A 15,499-nucleotide genomic window follows, 5' to 3' on the forward strand; every position below is an offset into this window, starting at 1 on the left:
AAATATGGTATTAACCACATATTTTTTCAAAGATGCCAGGTATCAAATTCAGTTAGTTAAGAATTTTTATCATAATCCTTGATTTTGCCATTTTTTCCCCTTCAGTTATTAAAACATATATTTTCTTTTTAACTCTGTTCAGATGGCAAATTCAATAGTTTTTTTTTTAGTTGTGGTGGGGACAACTATAGACAACTGTACTTGAACAACAATAAGAAAACATTAAAACAATAAACTCCTGTAGTAACATTGATCACAATTTACTTACATTATTAAATGATTTATTTACACTGTATTAATCAGTGTTGTCCAGAATAGAACTGATAGAATGTGTGTGTGTGCTGTTCTAAAGAAGTTGCTCACATAACTATAAAAGCTGCAAAGTTAAAAATCTGCAGGGTGGGCCCCTCGGTCGAAACTGCCAAAGAGCCAATGCTGCAGTTCAAGTTTGAAGGTCGTGTATTGCAGAATCCTTGTTCAAGAGAGGTTAGTTTTTCTGGGGGACAGGGTTACTAATTTATTTTTTAAAACATTTTTTACAGTTATTCAAGTACAGTTTTCTGCCTTTCCCACCTAGCCTCCCCACTACCCCAATCCTGTACAACCTCCCTCCCTTGTTTCCACCGCCCCCATCCTGTTATTGTCCATGTATCCTTGATTTGTTCCTGCAAACTCTTCACCCTTCTCTCCTATAATCCTCTCCCCTCTGGTTACTGTCAGCCTGTTTGAAATTTCAGTGTCTTTGGTTATATTTTGCTTGTTTTGTTGATTACATTCCTGTTAGAAGTGAGATCAAACGGCATTATGCTAAGTGAAATAAGCCAGGAGGTGAAAGAGAGGTTAGTTGTTTCATTCAACTGATTGAAGTAGGCCCACTCACATTCCAGAGGGCAATTTGCTTTACTCAAAGTCTATCAATTTAAGCCTTAATATCATCCCAAACCATCCTGAGACAGATACCCATATAATGTGTGACCACATATCTGGGGACTGTGGCCCAGCTAGACCGATACATAAAATTAACCTACATGCACTGCTATTGCTATGTTATTTACTGGGTTATTAATTTAATTCAGTGAATATTAATCAAGAATATTAATTTAGAATGTACTATTTTGAATCATAAAAACAGGCACAGGATACGTAGTACAACATAAGGAACATAGTCAATAATATTTCAACAACTATGTCTGGTGTTGGATGAGTACTGGACTATCAGAGGGATCACTTTGCAAGCTATAAAAATGTCTAATCACTATGTTTTACCCCAGTATAATACTGTATGTCAACTGTAATTAAAATAAAATTAAAAACAATATTATTATAGTTTACTCATGTCATTAATAATAGTGAGAATATTAGAAAAAATTAAAATTAATGACATTCTTCTCCAGGGAAGAAAAATGAACAGTTCATTAATGCCATTTCCATTCTCAGAAACCACACCTATCTTTTGTCTTAAGTAAAACTTTGTGAAATAGGTTGAAAAATAAAATTTGTCTTGTATTTTTTACTTCCTTTTTAAATAATTTTATTTATTTTAGATTTTTATGTATTTATCTTTAGAAGGGAAGGGAAGGAGAGACGGAGAGAAATATCAATGTATGGTTGCTTCTCATGCGTCCCCTGCTGGGAACTGGCCCCTGCTAGGAACTGGCCTGCAACCCAGGCATGTACCCTGACGGGGAATTGAACTGCAATCTTTTGGTTTGCAGGCCTGTGCTCAATCCACTGAGCTACACCAGCCAGGGCACTTTTTTCCATAATGATGTTTCATTCAGAAATTTCTCCCCTCTTTTTTCTATTTACTATATAATTTTGGTGATAACTTAAGTAGATTTATTTTGAGTGCCCTTTTAAAGTTACCAATTAACTTTGGATATTGCACTTGTCTGAAACTTACTACCATGTGTTATAAAATAAGTACAGTTTTTCTTTCTGGAAAGAGGAGTTTCTATCCATGTCTTTGTTTATTAAAATAATTTACAAATTTTCCCCTATGGAAAACTGCTTTAATCAGTATAATGTTTTCAAATGTAGTGTGAGTCATTATTTATTTTTCTTGATAATTCCAGTATGAATTTAATTTATGCTTCCTAATGTGATGGTAAATATTCAAATGATAAGGAAACTCACAACTAAGATAATTGCACAGCATTGATAACACAAATAAAATACATTTCCATTCTTTAAAGAGACAAATTTCTATTACTCAAGGTCACAGAATGGTATAATATAGATAATTGGACTTTTGATAAAAGAAATTTTGGAATGAGTCTAAAAATAGCATTAAAATTCTATTCACGATTATGTACAAAAGCAATACACAAACAAGGCTGTGTGGTAAATTATAATAAATTACAATAGTTCGCATCTACAAACCTTTGCTATATGTGAGAGTGTGATATAATCTAACAATTTATGGTTGAAATTGCTGCTTTTTCCACAATATCTTTAATGCAGGTCTCTTACCTTAAGGGGCTCTATTGTACCTAGAAATGAATCATTGGAGAAGAAAATCATTATCAGTCACAATCAAGTGACTATTTTGTTTGTGAAAGGTCATATATGAGAAAAGAAAGTTATAGTCTTTGAATTTTGTCTCTATTTATTAAAACACAGTAAAATAAAAATTTTGAAATAGGCAGAATTCATTTAAAAATTCCCCCTTTAAAATTAGAATTTAAAGTTTGTCCAAGGAAAATAAAAGTGAGGAGTGAAAGTAGGAAGAAGTTGATGTGTGAAATGATGGTCAGTTGAAAAAAAGTTCTTGCCTAGATGTCAAAGTTTATGCTCACTGAGAAAATCTGATTGAGCAAAAGTCTCAGAATCTCAGATTGAGATTTTCTGAGAAAGAAAAACAAGGCCCTGTTTACCTCACACGGAGTTACAATGTGAAAACCAAAATGAATCTATTTAGTGGAAAACCCCTGAATCCAATATTGAGATGAAAGTACCGCATAACATGGTTCACCTTAAATTACTTTAATGCAAAAATAATTAATGCATCCAGATTTTTAAAAGTACTTTTAAATTTGAAAATATTGAGAGGGGAGACAAAAAGACGAGAAACAAGGAGAGTCGTTGAATCTGAAAAACACAGGTTTAATTAGGAGGGACAAATCCTGTTTGTCTGTATGCAGAAAGAGTGTGGTCAACTAGGAGCCAGAGCCAGACATTAAAGATTTATGTTTCAAAAGACAATATGATAAAGATATTATATCATAATATTGTCCTGTGGATGTTACCAATAAATGAAGCTAAGAGGACAATAGAGCTAAACAAAAGGAAGATTGTGGTTAAATAATCCAAGGAAAACTGAAAGTATTTCATAATTCAAAATTTCTGTAATTTTAGGTTTTTTTTTAAAACAGAAGAGAAGGAGAGAGATGGCTCAGAGGCTGGGGAGAGAGAGCTATACACAGACAGATAGATCAGGCAAATTGTGCAAATTTTAATGAGACCACATTAACATAAAAGTATCAAAATTATAGAATGTACACTTGATTAATTCAAATAAATTCTACCCATTTTTGTAGTCAGAGCAACAAAACAAAAGAAGACTCAAAGTGAATGAAGATAATAAAAGGGAACTTCAGGACAACATGTAATGGAACAATATTCACATCACAGGGATTCTAGAAGGAGAAGAAAAGGACCAAGGGGTAGAAAACCTGTTTGAAAAAAGTGACAGAAAACTTCCCTAATGTGGTGGGACAAAAAGTCTTACAAATTCAGGAAACGTAGAGCGTCTCAATCAAGATGAACCCAGAGACCAACTTCAAGACACATCGAAATTAAAATGGCAAAATTTGAAGACAAAAAGAGAATCTTAAAGGCAGCAAGGGAGAAACAAGAGAGAATGTATAAGAGAGTCCTGATAAGGCTAGCAGCTGATTTCTCAGCAGAAACACTAAAAGCCAGAAGGGAATGGCAAGAAATATTCCAAGTAATGAACAGCAAAGGACTGAAACCAAGATTACTCTACTCCAGCAAGGCTCTCATTTAAAATGGGAGTCAAAATCAGGAGTGTCCCAGGGGAAAAAATGTCTAAAAGAACACATCTCCACCAAAACAACATTGCAAGAGATTCTAAAAGGAGTGTTATAAGAAGATGAAGAAAAAGAGAAAAAGACAGAAGAACATAGGCACAAAAACTGGCATAGGGAAAAACTGGCAATCAATAATTGCTTGTCAATAATAACCTTAAACATAAATGGGTTCAATGCTCTAATCAAAAGGTACAGAATAACTGAATGGATATGAAAATATGACCCACACATATGTGTCTGTAAGAAACCTACCTCAGAGCAAAAGACCTACACAGACTGAAAATGAAGGATTGAAAAAAATATTTCAAGCAAATGAAAATGAAACTCCCCCCATGCACCTCAGGTACCAATACTTATATCAGACTAAATAGAATTAAAAACATAAGCCATAACAAGAGACAAAGATGGTCATTGCATAATACTTAAGGGAGTTGTCCAACAAGAGTACTTAACCCTTATAAATATATATGCATATAGCATAGGAACACCTAAGTACATAAAGAAAATCTTGAAGGACTTTAAGAAGGAGATCAACAGCAATATAATCATCATAGGGGATTTTAACACCCCACTGTCAATAACAGATAGACTGTCCAAACAAAAAATCAATAAGGATATTGTGGCATGGAACTATCTCCTGGATCAAATGAACTCAATTGGTATTTACAGCATTTCACCTCAAAGAAGTAAAATATATATTCTTTTCAAATGTACATGGAACATTTTCAAAGATAGACCACATGATAGGACACAAAACCAACATCAACAAATTTCAAGAAAATTGAAATCATATCAAACATCTTCTTGGATCACAATGGATCAAAACTAGAAACCAGCTTGAAGGAAAAAAATCAAAAACATTCAAACGCACTGTGGCTGGATATCATGTTATTAAATAATGAGTGGGTTAACAATGATATCAAGGAAGAAATAAAAAAAGTACCTAGAAACAAATGAAATGAACACACAACAGCCTCAAACCTAAGGGATACAGCAAAGGCAGTCCTGAAAGGGAAGTTCATAGCCATACAGATCTGCCTAAAGAAGGGAGAAAAATCTCAGATAAAAAAACCTAACCCTACATCTACAAGAACTAGAGGAACAACAACAAACAAAGTCCAGAGCGAGTAGAAGGAAGGAAATAATTACAATCAGAGCACAATTAAATGACATTGGGAGTAAAAAGATGATTCAAAGGATCGATATACCCAGGAGTTGCTTCTTTGAAAATTAGACAAAATTGAGAAAGCTTTAATCAGACTCATAAAAAAAGAGAGGACCCAAATAAATACAATGAGAAATGAAAGAAAAGTAACAACTGATACTACAAAAATACAAAGTGTTGTAAGAAATTACTATGAACAACTAAATACCAAGAAATCAGCCAACCTAGCTGAAATGGATAACTTTCTAGAAACATACAGTCTTCCAAAACTGAATTGAGAAGCCCAGACCCCTTTGTCTTGTCAGTTCTTAAGAAATTGATTGCTTCTTTGTCTGAAAGAATACAAAAGTTACAAAAGATGCTTACTTTGATCATTTCTTAGAGTCTTGTATCTATGGGGATCCAATACATATGAAATTAATTTTTCTCCTATTAATTTGTCATATAAATTTAATAATTGGACCAGACAAAGAACCTGGAAGGACCAAGGGTGGAGTTTCCTCTCCTGCCTTTCTCAGGCTGGATTAGTCTCTGTGTGTTGACTTTTTCCCTCGTTCTCCTACCAGCATCTCACACTCACTGGTAAAACAAACAACTGCTTTATTTATTCTGTCCTCCACAAACATTGGACTATTTTGAATGATGCTGTAACAAACACAGCGATGCAGATATCTCTTTGTGACACTGATCTCGTTTCCTTTAGATGTATATCCAGAAGTGAGATTGCTGAATCACACCGTATTTCTATTTTTAATTTCTTGAGGGATCTCCACACTGCTGTCCAGACAGCTATACCAATTCACATTCCCTCTTCTTCACACCTTTGCCAACACTTGTTATCTCTTGTCTTCTTGATGCTAGTCATCCTAACGTGTGTGAAGGGACATTTCATTGTGGTTTTGATTTGCGTATCTGTGATGACTAGTGATGTTGAGCACATTTCCATACCTGTTAGCAATTTTGTGTACATATACATACAAAGAGTGTTAAACATGGAAAAAGAAGGATATCCTGCTGTTTACAAAAACATATGTCAGCCTGGAGGATGTTACGGTGTGTGAAATAAGACAAAGAAAGGCAAATACTGCATTATCTCATTTATGCATTTTGAAGGTGAGACTGTTTCATGCCATGTCTGCTGTCTGACCTGTGAACTGGACTCAAGCCAGATTGCTTCCCACAAACACCCACTTAGAGACTGTCTGATCTTAACTGACATTTATTTTAACATTCATCAGCATCTCTTTCCTGACTCCCACCACATGCTAGTTCCTGGAACAAGCCATTGTTCCGACCTGGTTGAGCACGCAGTTTCCACGGGCTGGTAGCATTCACACACTAGGACCCGTTACATCCCCTTTTGCTCTATACAATTCTTGGGTGCCTGGTAGACAACATGGGAATTCACTTGGCCTTTCAGCCACCCAAGATGTGCCTTGCATGCAAGTTTCCTTTACTAAACTCTGTGATTTCCCAGACCGGACTGGCCAGCCTCTTTCTTCACTCTTTCTTTGTCCTCCATTTGTAGAGATAGATTTTTCAGTTCTAGGAACTTCCCTGTGTCTGTGTGGGCTGCTGTGTATGGAATGTAAAATGATAAACTCAAAACCAGAAATTACAATGGTGTTTGCCAGGGGCGGGGGAGGTGAGAAAAATTAGAATATATTGGTCAAAGGGTATACCTTCCAGTTACATGATGAATTAGTTCTGGAGACATAACATACTGCATAGCGATCAGATTTAACAATACTTACTGTGTACTTAACATTTGCTAACAGTAAATCTCAATTATTCTAACCTCATAAACAGAAATATTTAACTATGTGAGGTAGTGGGTGTGTTAACTTGATCGTAAATGTCTACTAAATTATATACTTTGAAAAAAAAACAAAATCATGTAATACAACCTAAATATATACAATTTTTATTTGTCAATCATACCTCAATTAAGCTGGAAAAATAAACAAGTGATTTATTTTCATCATGGGTATGTGTCAGCTAATTCAGGTTGATGTAGAATTCATACGCAATTGCTGGCTACTAGAGGAGATTTTTCTCGGTTCATTCATTGGCTGCAGTGCCTGGTACTGGCTTAGGTTTTCACTTCTCTGGAACCTAAAATTTTTCTTGCATAATACAGAGTAAAGAAGACCAGAGAAATATCTAGTCCTTCTAACATAAAGGTCTTCCCTGTTTACCTGCTTCATCCATTATTTCTACAAACTTTTCCATTATATACATTTATAAGTCTTCTCTTTGATTTGCAAATTGAGAAATAAGGCAAAGCTTGAAAAAATATAAGAGGGGCTTCCAAAGAGGACAATTATTTCTTTTGCCCTTACTCAATCCTTTATTTCAGTGAACAGTAAATGAGTAACTGTACTCACTATGTGTACTTAGTCCTGTGCTTTTTAGTTTGCCTTCTCTGAGACTTTGAGGTGGTACTATAAGTAATTCTTGCTTTCATAAGGCAAGCTATGCCCTGTTAGGTTTCAATAAATGTAAGTTCTGGTAATCACTTTCCATTTAGAAAAGCAAAACAAAATATGGAGTACTCGGGCATGATCTTGGGCTAGGACTTCCTCTGAAGGCAAGAGAAATCATTCTGCTGCTAATACGATTTGCATGTATATAAGGTAGAAAGTCACATGGTTTAACATAAATGCTAGAGGAAAAAGCAATTGCAGCTGGCAATCGAAAGCCTTGGCCCTTGTGCCCATCTGGCTGACAAACCCAGCCCTGACTCAGCTGCGCGTCCCATAGCGTGGCTTTCATTTATTTATTTGTTTGTTTGTTCATTTATTTATTTATTTACTTACCTTTTCAGTTTAGATTCTAATTTTTATATTTTACTGAGTTTATTGGGACGGCGTTGGTTAACGAAACCACACCGGATGCAACTCCACAAAGCATCATCAGCACGCTGCATAGAGTACCCATTCCACCAAAGTGAAGGCTCTTTCTCTCCCCATTTGTCCTTCAGACTCACCCACCTCCACCTGCCCACCACCCTTTTCCCTCTGGCTGACGCTATGCTGTTGTCTGTGTCTAAGTGTTTTTTGATTATATTTATCTTTAGAGGGGAAGGGAAGGAGAGAGGGAGAGAAACATCAGTGCCTTTCCGTCCCTCTGGACAACCACCTCTACACACCAATCCACTATACACCAATAAGTGTTTGATATACACACACCACACACACACATATGTGTGTGTGTTATATATATACATATATCCCTTGTATATACAAATATATGTGTTTTATGTATATATCTACATATACACATGTTTTGCTTAATCCCTTCACCTTTTTTTTCATCAAGCCCTGGAACTTCACTCCCCTCAAACAGCTGCTGGTCTATCCTACATATCTATGCTTTTGCTTTTGTGCTGTTTATTAAGTTATTTTGTTAATTAGATTCCACACATAAGTGTGATAGCATGGATGACCTGGAGAATATTATGCTAAGAGAAATAGGCCATTCAGGGACAGACACATACCTTATGAGCTTCCCTTTATTTTTTTACTAAAGTTTGATGCAAGAGGAAGGCATAGATGATTACAGAATTCTTTTGGATATAAATGAATGTTTATAATAAAAGAAGGAGGTTACTTCCTTCTTAAGTGTTTGAATGACTAAATTTAGGCTGCAGATTTTTGGAGGTTGTGGTTTATACTTTTAATTCTAAATTCAATAATATAGTTTACACCTTAAATTCTGGAACTTTTCTGGAATTTAGTTTGTTATCCTTGGTCTGCAGGTAGCATTTTTGTCATAAAAGAAGATCATTTGGGTAAATTATTTGCATTTGTTATTTGTTAGGAGATGAAATATTAAATTTTATATTTCACATTTTTAAAAAATGTTAACATTTTAGAACCTGTTTAGTAAATCACCATGTAATTCTACCTGGATTTATGTTTTCTTGCTTCTCATATAAGCTATGATTATAATATTTTTATAACAGTTAAAATATTGATTAAAGACGGAAGAAGTATTTAGTGCAAAAAATGACGTATATAATAGATTTTAGTGGGGACTTAATGTTATTAATGGGCAAAGTTAATTTGGAGAGTCTCCTATAAATTTTGTTCTATAATCTTATGGAAAAGACACAAATATGCTGTAAAAATTGTAGGTAATTAGTTTTATTTCTGTTAGTCATAAGACTACCTCAGACTTAATACTTAATACTATCTCTCTCTACAAATGCAGCATAGTCTTGTATTTTTATTAAAGTTAAAAGCAACTTAATTTTTCCATGTTATCCATAAAAAAATAATTCTGAATTTTCTCAATTGACCTGAAAGCTCATGCAGAAATAGAATTATTTCCAGCTTTCATTTGTGTTATTTGGTTGGATGTAAAACAAACAAAGGTAGCTGAGTGTTTTAGCAAATTTTCAGGTCAACAAATCTACTACAGTCATGGTTCAACTTTCTGGAACAAGTGAAGATTACTTGAGGAATATCGTCTGTCCTCTCCCAAAGAAAGTGGTAGATATTAAAGGAACCATGTTAAGTGATCTCCATTTCTCCATTTTCCCCCAGCTTTTCTTTAGGACTTCAGATCATCCTCAGCTATTCTTTTCTTACAACTCCAGATCTTACATATAATGTGTAGGGTGCTATTTTAGGAGCTTTCTTGTTCTTGTTAAATTTTAAGAATATAGCAGAAAATGGTTAAAAACTACAAATTTCAATATTCCCATGTGGTGTTTCTCAGACTAAAACACTCTCTGTGATACTCTGCAAGGCAATCAATGTGTATAAAACAGGCAGTAGAAGGACAGCTTAAAGTGTCAAAATTGTTTATAATGCACATTTATATTGACAAGGCTTACCCACTGATTCTGCGTACATCTCACTTGGAAGTTGCATGACTTGTTTAGTTTCCTTTTTTAAAAATGTAGTTACCTATATGTAGTGATAAACTTTACTGGCCTTAGTAAAGGCCAGTACAGGGGGTTAATAGCATTTTTCTAAATAGTTGACATTTCAAAAAAAATTAAGCCAAAGAAGCTCAAAATTCTGTATCAAAAATTTGAAATATATCTATATATAATAGATATTTCAGTGCCAAGTACCTAAAGAACAATTTTCCAGGAAACCAATCTTTGTGCCTATAAAAAGATGAGTTGAAAAGTAGAAAGGTCTATATAAATTAGGATCATTTTTTAAAGACTTTTTAAGTCATTCTTGCCCATAGATGATAGATATATGAAAAGAGGAGCCAGAACACCACATTCTACAGAGCAGCGAACTGCAGAGTGAACGAGCAGAGATGGAACTCATTTTTCTTGCTGTCAAGGGCATAAATGTTGGGTTTCAATGGTCCAAAGTTCAACAGAACTGTGTCAAGGTTGCAAGTTATTTCCTGAAACAATTTAGGCTGTTTCTGATACAAACAAAACAATGTAATATTCTATTTGTAGGTTTCTAATCTCATCCATGTATGCATATACCTTTTATTTTTCCATCTATAGTATCTATGCTGCTATTATATAAGATGAATTGCCCTGGTATTCAGTTACCACTCTTGTGGTTATTTTAGCTGCTGTGTTTTTTAACATCTTGAGCAAGCAAATAAAAGTAAATGATCTAAATCTCTATTCTCTGTAATTCCTCTAGTAACTACAGTTTTCTCAGACTTTAGGTTTTGAAAGAAAACAGCATAATGTAATGTTTTTCATGTTCCTTAAGGGCCAAGTCATGTTTGCTTAAGCTAGCAAACATGTAGTGCAGAAATAAGCATACACCAACAAGTAAGCATATGGCATAGATGCAGTGTCTTAAACATGTGTTACAAGTAATACATATATTTGAAAATTTAATGATAATATTTATTGAGATTTTTGCAGCAAAACTTAGTCACTCAAATGGCAAAACCACTTGGAGTGTGAAAAGTCTTCATGCTCATATGTTAGGGATATCAATCAAGGCAAGTTGTCCGCTCCAGTAGACCTTTGCTGTATTTCTCCCAACTAAGCAGAAGCCAAGAAGGGTTTTCCAATCTGGCCATGTGTTTAAAAACAAGGAGGGGAGAGTGAAATACGTTTAGTAATGTGAGGTGGGGTGGTCAACAGGTTAACAAAATCCCTGTGGTCCTCCTGTGGAGTCAGAGTAAAGGAAAAGACTATATGGACATTGTCCTGTTGTGTGACATCAGGATGAAGCAAAGTGGAAGTAAAATAAACATCCCAGGGAGAGACAGCATAATCTATTTTTTAAAAGATGAGATTGCTTCCATCAGGAGTTTCTATGGAAGTAGATATCATTCAGAAGAGAATGATATCTCACAATCAAGAGAGAAAGTTTAAATTGTCTAAACATGACCACATAGCTATTATGTGAGTAGCACCCCTTTATGAGTGATTGCCTATAATTTTGTTTTTGTATCACTAAACAAATATTTTCTCTCAATGGAAAAAAGAGGCTGGACTCCTCACTGGGTAGCTCTAGAGCATGGTCCCTGCATGCCAAGGTTGCGGGTTCGGTTCCTGGTCAGGGCACATACAAGAATCAACCAATGAATGAATGCCTGAAGAGGAGGAACAACAAATCTCAATTTCTCTCTCTCTCACTTCCTAAAAAGAGAGGCAGGAGGCAGAAATAATGAACAAGTCTCCTAGTTTGTTTACCATATCTTAATAGAAACTAGCCTGATATTAAATAAGTAGGTTATGTTCCAGAGATGAATTTTCTAAAATATGAGGTAGTCACCTCAGGTACTCAAATATTTTAATAATATTTCTAATAATACAGAACACAAGGTAATGGGAGAATTTGAAGACAAAAGAGTGGTACATATGTAAACATTCAATAGGCTCAGTTTGCTTTACCTTCATGGTTTGTAAGTAATGTAGCTCAAAATAATTTTACAAAATGCCACAGTAAATAAAGTATTGGATAATCCTAAATGAATAGCATAAGCACAAGGAAAACAAGAAACGGGATTGATAATAAAGCAGCTTATGACAGGAAGAATTCAGGAGAGGAAACATGCCCAGAGATGTAATAGGAATAATACACAAAATGTCAAGTACAGTAACTCCACAGGAAAAGGAAAAGGAAAAGGAAAAGAAGGAATGGCATAAATGTTAAGATCAAGAAACAGAAATGGGTGAGATTGAGGCAATAAGAAAAACTGCTGTATAATGACATTAGTCCAGTGGTTTTCAACATTTTTCACCTATAGCACACATAAACCAATTACTAAAATTCTGCGGCACACCAAAAATATGTTAGTTTTTACTGATCTGACAAAAAAATAGTTCCGATTTTGATTCATTCACACTAGATAGCTATTGTTTTGTTGGCTGTTGTCATTTGTTATTTGACGTTTTTGTTTAGTCAGTGCTCCTGACTAAATTGTCCGGTATTGCACATTTTAAAAATCCTGCGGCACACAGGTTGAAAATCACGGCACTACATGGTCAATGACCTCACTGAAAGTGTGAATTCTAAATAGTTAGATATGAAGGCACGATAATAACATATGAGGTTCATAAAACTCATTTAATAAAACGTGATTACTGTGATAAGTCTATGAGATGGAAGTTGTTGTTTGCATTCAAATAAATTTCTACTACAGTCATTTTCAAAGGCTAAATAAGGAGTCTGTTGAGGCTTCAGTCCTAACCTGATTCTGGAAGTCTCAAAGGAGAGAGGTAATAAATGACTTAAATGGAATAATCAAGTGCTCTTATCTAAAACTGAGATTCTGTCGCAGAATAAAAATTGGAAGCTTGTTAAGCAGAGGTGGATTTATTGAAGTACTAGGTTCTCTTTGTCTTTGAGTAAATATCTGTGTAAAAAAGCAAGAGAGGTCATTGACCAAGGGAAAAAGAAGTATGATTTATTTTAAAATTCAGCTCAATTGTCTAATAGAATGTTATTTTATAAAATGTGCATTTTGTGGTTATGACCCTTAAAAGTGTCCTTACATTTATTGAGAAAGTCTGAAGGCTGTCTCCATAATCATGACCAAAGCCAGTCATTGGTATTGATTATAAAAAGGAAAAGCTTGCCAGGTAGATCAAAACAGAACCCCACAATTCCATGAAGGAGCAAGCAATGGGCCCAATTTTTCCATTTCTAACAACAATCCTGTATTCTTTTTATTACCTTGTACTGTATTTGTTGTAACTATATATGCATGTTGGGTTAATGTATGTGTATATATGTTTACTCCCTCTCCAGGCTACCTATTCTTCACATAAATATTTTTAATAAATTTACTTTTTTTAGTAGCAACTCCTGGGACCAGATAAGACAATATCTCTTTCTTATAAAGAAAATTAAATGAGCTGTTCCACTGACCAGACCTAAGATAATCCATCTTAAGAAAATTCACTTCTAATTTTTCTCTGCCTCCCTACTGAACCCATATCATAATTACTTAGTAAGTTTCGTTAATATGTGACTGAGTCTATTGGTACAAATAGGTATTAAAAAGATAGGTGGCATTAAACAAACACTGCACATCAGTGACCCATAAGTTTTTCAGTGTGGTCAGGGGCTTTTTACTTTCACAGGGGCATTTCTTTAAGTCCATTGTAGCCCTTTTTATAATGTGAGCCCTTTATATAATTTTATAATCCAATAATATAAAGTGTTATATATACCCACTTATCCATATAATATATCCCCATGTAGAAATATATAGATATCCATGTGCCCACATATCACAGATATGCCCCTATATGTCTATCAGCTTTCCATGCATCCATATACTCACAGAGATACATGGTTAGAAAGGTTGGCAGATATAGATATAAGCAAAGGTGTACATTTTGTTATGCCTATTTATGGATATGATGTAGGGTATGTGAACTACCTGTCATGGTCATGATCCACACAAAGAATTTTGCAATGGAACTAAGAAAAGCTAAATCAGCAAGCTCTAGAAAGGTCAGGAATGAGAAAAGTTCCAGAGATACCCAAAACAAGTTTTCATGAACATTTCATTGTGGCAACCAAAGTTGTGATTAGGTTCTAGCACTTTCAGGATTCGTGAAAGTGCTAGAACCTCCCCATCTCCACGCCTGTGGGGGCAAGTTTGCCAGCAAAGTCCCCCCGTCCGCCACAGATGAAAGTAATACTGCCAATGTAATGATCTGCTTGGGGAGGAAAAGTGGCCAATCCCTCAAAGGAGAAGGGCCAAGAGCCCCTTTCTCTAGGGGCTTTTATTGGGTTTGTTTTGCACAAGAATACAGGTAAGGATCAAACAATAGATAGCATTCAAAGAACAATGAGGGATTATTCTCAGTCTGGGTCAGATAGCTAAAGAGCCATAAAACTTTGAGGAACAAACTTCTTGCTTGGACCCTTATCATTTAAATGAGAGCATTCTAAACAAAGCAAGTTTCACCGGATTTTACATATCCTTTTTAGGCCTGATGACCCCCGGGAACCTGCCCTTTCCAGCAAAGAGCTGCACCACCCTCCCAGTCATAGGTTTTTAGGCTTAAGCGGATTAGAGCCAGGAAGTGCTTCTCCCAGACAGAAATGGGGACTTGGGCTATGTTGGAATAGCAGGGGCGGGGGGAGCGAGGGTCCATCACTCCCTCTTTGTTGTAGCCCCCGAGTCCTTCCATGATGGCTTCCCAAGTGATTATGTCTGGCTTAGGTTGCCCCTCCTCTGAGGGGTCATACCCGTCTTAGTGTTATCGAACAGAGGTCCAAGGGGGGGGCAATATTTGGCCCACTGACGGATGCCAAAAACAGCTACAGAACAACAGGGCCCCCTTCCAAGCACATTATACTAATACCTACTGAGTTCTTTCGTCCGCCGCCAGAAGAAAGACATCTCTCAATGCCAGAGATTTGTGAAAAGGAAAGGAAGGGTTTATTTAAAGCTGTATAGACTTAAAGTAGTGACCCACTATCCCCATAAAAATATCAAAGTCCTTTAGGATAACCACAGACGCCCACAGGCTTCCTTCTCCCCCTGCCCTAGTTCGGGGTACCGTATGTCAGGAAAAGAAGCACACGTCCGTGTTTCAGGTCGCTGGCACCATCAGCTGTGTCGCTGTCCAGGCAGGATCTTCAATTAATCCAAAGTCATATGGAACCTTCTCATGACTTACTGCCAAAGTGTTCTTTCACCCTTTTTCCAGGCAAAGTCTCTCCTGCTTCCCAGGCCACGTGGCCAAAGACAGCACCCCAAAGCTGCTTGGGCCTCTTCTACCAAAGCTGCAGGGGTCCGCACTCCACCAAAAGTGCATCTTTCTCCTTCACATGGCTACAGGGATCTCCATTCTGGCAAGGCTGTGTGGTTT

This window comes from Artibeus jamaicensis, unplaced genomic scaffold, assembly GCF_021234435.1.
Source record: "Artibeus jamaicensis isolate MK-2021 breed Jamaican fruit bat unplaced genomic scaffold, CSHL_Jam_final scaffold_474, whole genome shotgun sequence".
Classification (NCBI taxonomy): domain Eukaryota; kingdom Metazoa; phylum Chordata; class Mammalia; order Chiroptera; family Phyllostomidae; genus Artibeus; species Artibeus jamaicensis.